This window comes from Ceratotherium simum, chromosome 35, assembly GCF_057802395.1.
Source record: "Ceratotherium simum simum isolate JZ-2026a chromosome 35, ASM5780239v1, whole genome shotgun sequence".
Taxonomy (NCBI): Eukaryota; Metazoa; Chordata; class Mammalia; order Perissodactyla; family Rhinocerotidae; genus Ceratotherium; species Ceratotherium simum.
Window position 1 is genome coordinate 5,843,539 of NC_141934.1, and position 6,591 is coordinate 5,850,129.

The following is a 6,591-nucleotide window of genomic DNA, read 5'->3' on the forward strand; positions in this document are numbered from 1 at the left end:
AGCAGGAGCGGGGTCCAGGCCATGGTGGAGACGCCCCAGAGCTCTGCCTCTAAGCCCACAGCTGGGGATGTGCCTCAGGGTCTCTCTTATTCTCTGAAGAAATGCAAATCTACTTCTTTCCTTTTTGCAGCCTTGTTGCACGTCTCCTTGCTGAGCAGAAAAGTCTCAGCTTAAAGGAGGCTGTGAAAATGGGTCCTATTCCCAAGGCCTGTAGTTGAGTCCTCAGAGCTCTCTCTGGTGTTGAGTGAGAAAGTGCTGCCTCCTGCCCCCAGCACATGCACACACATCAGTCTGTGCCCTGGGCTTCCTCTCTGGGCTTAGGGAGAACCTTTCAGTCATGCTCTCTAATGACGGGCCATGTTTGGGGGTGGGCTGAGCAGTGCTTGAAGCAGGAGCTTATAGGGACAGTGGTCACGCTTTCGTATGAGAGGCTAGAATTCATGATCAGATACAGAGTAATTGCTCAGGTGACTCTCAGGAAATCATTTTGTCCTGTTTTAGAAAAAAGATGTAGGCGAAATCCTTTGGATCGAGGGCTAGATAAGAATTATTTGATGACACCAGAAACATGATATGTAAAGAGATGATCAATACATTGAACCTCATCAAAATTAATATATTTTGCTTTCTAAATCTTTCTAAACAAGATGGGAAAAACAAGTAAGAGAGAAAAAGTATTTGCAAAATGCACATCCAATGAAGGACTAGTGTATAGAGTATATAAAACACTCTCAAAACTAAATAGTAAAAATAAAATCCATTCAGAAAATGGCAATGAAATAAAACAAACAATTCATGGAAGAGGATACAGAGATGGCAAAGAGCACATGAAAGGATGTTCCTCATTAGCCAGAGGGAAATGCACATGAAAACCACGAGGAGATATCCCTGCATACCTATCAGAAAGGCTGCCATAAAGATAGTGACAACTCTAAATGCTGTAAGGATGTGGAGAAACTGGGTCACTCATGCCTGCTGATGGGAATGTGAAATGGTGCAGCAACTCTGGAAAAGGGTATGGAAGCTTCTTAAGAAAAGTAAACTTGTGGTTACCATAGAACCCAGCACTTGTGCTCTGGGCATTTATTTCAGAAAATTAAAACATGTTCACAGAGAAACTATACACAAATGTTCATACACCCTTATGCATAATACCCCAAAGTGAGAACAATACCAATGTCCTTCAATGGGTGCATTAGTAAACACATTGGTACAATGGGACCCTGGAGTACTACTCAGCAATGAAAATGAATGCCATAAGGAATGATGAAATCCAGCCATTTGTGACAACATGGATGGACATTGAGGGTATTATGCAAAGTTAAATAAGTCAGAGGGAGAAGGTCAAATACCGTATGATCTCACTCATTAAATAGTAGATAATAACAACAACAAACAAACACATAGAGACAGAGATTGGATTGGTGGTTACCAGAGGGGAAGGCGGGAGGGAGGAGGGCGAAAGCGATAATTCAACACATGTGTGTGGTGATGGATTGTAATAAGCATTTGGGTGGTGAACATGATGTAATCTATGCAGAAATAGAAGTATAATGATGTACACCTGAAATTTATACAATGTTATAAACCAATGTTGCTGCAATAAACAAAAAATTTAAAAAAAAAGAAATCAATTCTTAATGAACACAACAATGTTGATGAATGTATAGGGGATTATGCAGAGTGAAAAATTCCAATCCCAAAAGGCTACATACTATAGGACTCTATTTTTTATTTCTATGTATCATTTCTGAAAAGACAAAATTTTAGAAATGGAGAATCAGTTAGTGGATGCCAGGGGTTAGGGGCAGTGAAGGACATCTCGGGGGGGGAAGTGGACGTTGTTATAAAAGGACAACACGGGATCCCTGTGGAGATGGAACTGTTTTATATCTTGATCATGGTGGTCGACATATGAACCTACTTGTGGGATAAAATCGCATCAGTCTAAATACACACACACACCGATGAATACAAGTCAATTGGGGAATGTGAATTTAAAAATGGGCAAAGATTTGATCATGCTCTTCACCAAACAAAATACAAATGACAGATAAGCACCTGAAAAGATGATCAATGTTGCATGTCACTGAGGAAATAAAAATTGAAAACATTATGGGACACCACTACAGATATATTAAAAAGGTTTAAATAAAACCTGACAATCTAGTGTCAGTGAGGACGTGGAACAAGTGGAAGTCTCATAAATGCCTAGTGATATTGAAAATGCAAAATCAAGCATCCACATTGGAAAACAGTTTGGCAGTTTCTGTGAGAGTTCAACATATATCTACCCTATGACCCAGAAATACTATTCCTAGGTATTTACCCAAGCAACATGACAACTTATGTCCACACAAATACCTATAACAATTGCTATAGGGTTTTTATTAGAAATTGCCAAAGAGTAGAAACTAGAAATAACTCAAAAGTTACTTCACTGGGGAACGGATAAGCAAACTGTGGTTCATCCATGTAAAGGAATTCTATTCACAACAAAAGTGGAATGAACTATTAATGTACAAGAACATAGAGCCATCTCAAATGCATTATGCTGAGTGAAAGAAGCCAGAACCAAAAGGCTGCCATATATGATTCCATTTACACGACGTTCTTGAAAGACCCGACTATAGGGACAGATGACAGGTCAGGAGTTGTGGGGTGGGGTTTGGAGGGAGGATGTGACTACCAAGAGGTCTGGGGAATTTATGACAATGACTGAACTGTTAGGCATCACAATTGTGGAAGTCCTTACAGCTCTGTATGCATTTATCAAAACTCACAGAACTGCTTACTAAAAAGGGTATATTTTAATGTATGTAAATTATAACTCATAAAAAATGAAAAATAAATTGTAGTAGATGAAGTTTCCCAGAAGCAAACTCTGACATAGAGACTAGTGTTCAGGAAGTCTAGTTAAACCAGAGAACACACCCCATGGAAAGGATGGGATCAAGGTAGTGGATATGGGTGGAGACGGATGTTGATCTGTGAATCATTCAGAGCCAGACTCCCAGCAGAACTTACAGGAGGTTTGATGCTGGATGTGCTCTTCAGGTCCAACTGAGTGGGGTGGGGGCCCTGCCTCTATCCCACCACAGGCACAGGTCACTGCATGCTGGCTGCCATCAGGAAGGGGAATGTACACTCTGTTCCAGCTCTCTTCAGCAGAAGCAGGTCCTGGAGCTGTGGCTGCCACATTCCAGCCTCTGGAATGAGGACTCCATCCTGCATGTGAGGGGCTCAGATTCTGGTTGTCACACAGGACACCTAGGACAGTGACAGAGTCAGTGTCATTAATTTTTGTATCATGACCATTAAGGAATAAAGACACAAACACACACACACAATGGACAGGAAAAGACAATGAGAAAAGAGTGCATATAAAAGGAACAGCATATGAAAAACATACTGGAAGAATTAAATAGAACATGACTAATAGGAGAAATCCACAGAGAGAGACAGAGACAGACAGAGACAGAGAGTGAGAGATGCAGGATGAGCCAGACGGGAAGGACCCCTCCTCCAGCACACTCTCACTCTGGCCCACCTGTCTGGCCTCCCCTGTCCATTCACAGCCACATCAGCTCCAACGTGCCTCCACATACGGGTCCTGTGACCTCTTTCACTTGCTCCCTGGACTGATTTGTCAATAGCTCCTCAGGCTTTAGAGATTCACCAAATGTGACAATGACACTACATGACATCCATTCTCTAGACTCTGCTAAGGCCACAGCAACAAGTACTTTTGACATAAACTGTTACTCCTGGTCTCAGGATCACTTGGCATCTGTGAGGCCGAGTGCACGGGTGTGAACAACTCAGGAAGGGACCCTTGTGATTCGACTCTTGATTAGTCACTTTCACCCGAGAAGAGCTGAAAGTGGCCTCTGATGAGACCCTGACCCTATCCTAACCTTGATCATAAGAAATGGCCTCTAATGGGCCCTTGGTCCCTCTCTGACAAGGCTTTGAGGGAGCAGCTCCCTCACTGCTTGGTCACCATCTAAGCACAACGGGGGATGATCTTTATCTGCCTCCCTTTTCCATTGACCACCATCACTTCTAGCACTTTGTCCCTCTGTCTGTCCATCAGAGGCTACTGCTGACTTTCTTCCAAGTTGTTAGCACACAAGGCCCAGGTGGACATGGATGTGGGGTGGTCCACACTGGGGTTTGGATTTATTTCCCTACAGTCCTCCTGACTCCCTTTCCTACAGTATAAGTGGTGGAGGAAACTTCCCACTGGAGGGACCCATGGGAGACCTTGTTGGGGACAATCAGCACAAACCCTTGTAGAGATCAAGCCTTTACTGGAGTGGGGAGGATGTGAGATGGCCCTGTGACCCCAGTGACTCAGCCAACCACAGGCTGACACACGTCACTGCAGGACACAATGTGTGTGAAAAATTGTTTTGCAGATTCCAGAAAAGCTATGGAGGAAATCTACATGTCCAGGAAACCTGCCCCCTCCCAGTGCATTTCAGGTGGATCACCCACTGGGCTGAGACTTGGGGGAGTCAACATATTTTCCAACTTAGTGGCCACATTCCCCATGCCCTGCTGCTGTCCCAGTGGATGTGGTCCTGGTCTGTCCCAGGAAAAGTACTGTGGGCAGGATGTGGAGCCATTCTTGGCATCACAAGCTGAGACTCTACCATGGCTGAAGAATAACAAGTCATGTTCCACGTTGGTCCTGCCACACACATCTTAACAGCTGTACACGTAGGATATACACCCCACTTCCCTACTGGACCCCAGCTCAGCACCCACCATGGACTTCAGGTCTCTCTGTTCTGCCTCTGCCAAGGGCAAAATGCTTCCTGCTGAACCCTGAACCCTGACAGGGGTACTGATCCATACCATGGGGCATCTGGAGTCAAGACATTAGCTGTGGATGACTTCCAGGGCCAGCCCCCAGAACCCTGAGATCCATGTCCCTGTCCTGAGCAGAACTCCACGAGGGGCCCGCAGGGCCAGATGGCTCCTAGGGACACGGTCATCTCAGATCAGCCACTCTCTCAGGGTTGTTTTCCTACTTGGGATGGTCTGGTTTTTCTCAGAATCATCCCCACAGGCCTGTGGTGGAAGAAATAGAATATTGTGTTGTCAAAAAGACGTATTTTTTGATCTGAGTCTCCCTCACCTTAGCGGTGTCTCAGGGATGAGGTGCAAGATGATGAAGTTTTCAAGGAGAAGAGTCAAAGTTCTCAGGGTCCTGGGGAGGGACAGGGAGCAGCTCACCCTAATTCCCCATGGGGAAGAGGGATAGGGAGGTTTTGGCCTCACTTCCCTTTGTCTGTGTCACTGAGGCTTACCCGACCTGTCCATCAATTGTATGGCTCTCACCAGAGTGATACTCAGCCTTTTCCTCCAACTGGATGTTGGAGATGGTTAAGTAGCGATCAGCCCCAGAGCTGGAGCCTGAGAAGCCGTAAGGAATCCCGTTCCCCTTGCTGTGGCTTCTGTCACTGTTAACCTTCATCACATACCCAGGGGCCTTCACTGGTCCCTGTTGATACAGTGAATGGTGTAGGTGCTGTGCTCACTGCTCAGGGTGCAGGTGAGCTTGGCTGAGGCTCCCAGGGAGGAGGATGCAGATGGGGGCAGGGTCAGCACAGGCAGAGCACAGAGACCTGGAAACAGAAAATATCAAATGATGCTGAATGTACCAAGGCTGGACAGATGTCCCTGAGGACTGTGCTTGGGGGGAAAAGTTGAGGAAGGAGACCCCTGAGTGCCCTGAGACTCTTTGACCTGTGGAGAAAATGAGGGGCAGGAAGTAGAAGGGAACCCAGTCCATGGTAGAGGGGCTTCCAGGAGCTCTTCCCTGAGGCTGCCCAGCTGGACTGGCCTCTCCAAGCTCCAGTTTTTTCTTCTCTTCTTGAAGCTCAAGAAGGGAGGACGATTGAATGCAAATCTATTCTCCATTCCCTCTGTCTGAGCTCTTGTCTGAGCCCTGAGCCTAAGGACCTCCTGCTGGTAATTTCCTGACTCACTAGAAGGGCCGGGTGTGGGTTTCAAAGTTGGGGGTTGATTCCACCCAACTGAAGTGGCTGCAAAGAAAGCTTCAGTCAGTCATGCCCTTTGCCTTTAGCACAGCCCAGGGGACTTGGCTCTATTAGGGTCCCAAACCAGGACCCACAGCACCCCCTGGTGCCACAGGCTGAATGTCATCCTACATATACAGCCGATTCAACAGAACGACTACTCCTGAGCCCTCAATAGATGTCAGAACCTTGGTGAGTGTTGACAGGCACCCCCTCAACCAGACATCACAATAAACCACAAGCAACCCTCTATTTAATGTCAACCTCTCCTCCAGTCTGATGAGGAGAGAGCCATCATTGTGAGGTTAAATGATTTCCCCCAAGTGCTCCAGACTGTGAGGAGTGAGTCAGGATTCTAATCTAGGAGACTGACCTCAGAGCCTGACCTGTGAGCCCCTCCCTGCCTGCCCTTCACCACGTCCCATGTCCTCCTCCTCCCTCATCCCAGCCCTCCTGGGCCCTCCTGTCACCACCCTCTCCTCTGTGTTCAGGTGCTCCTCCTCCCCGAGTCTGTGCTGAAGAGTTCAGGTCTTCATGGTGT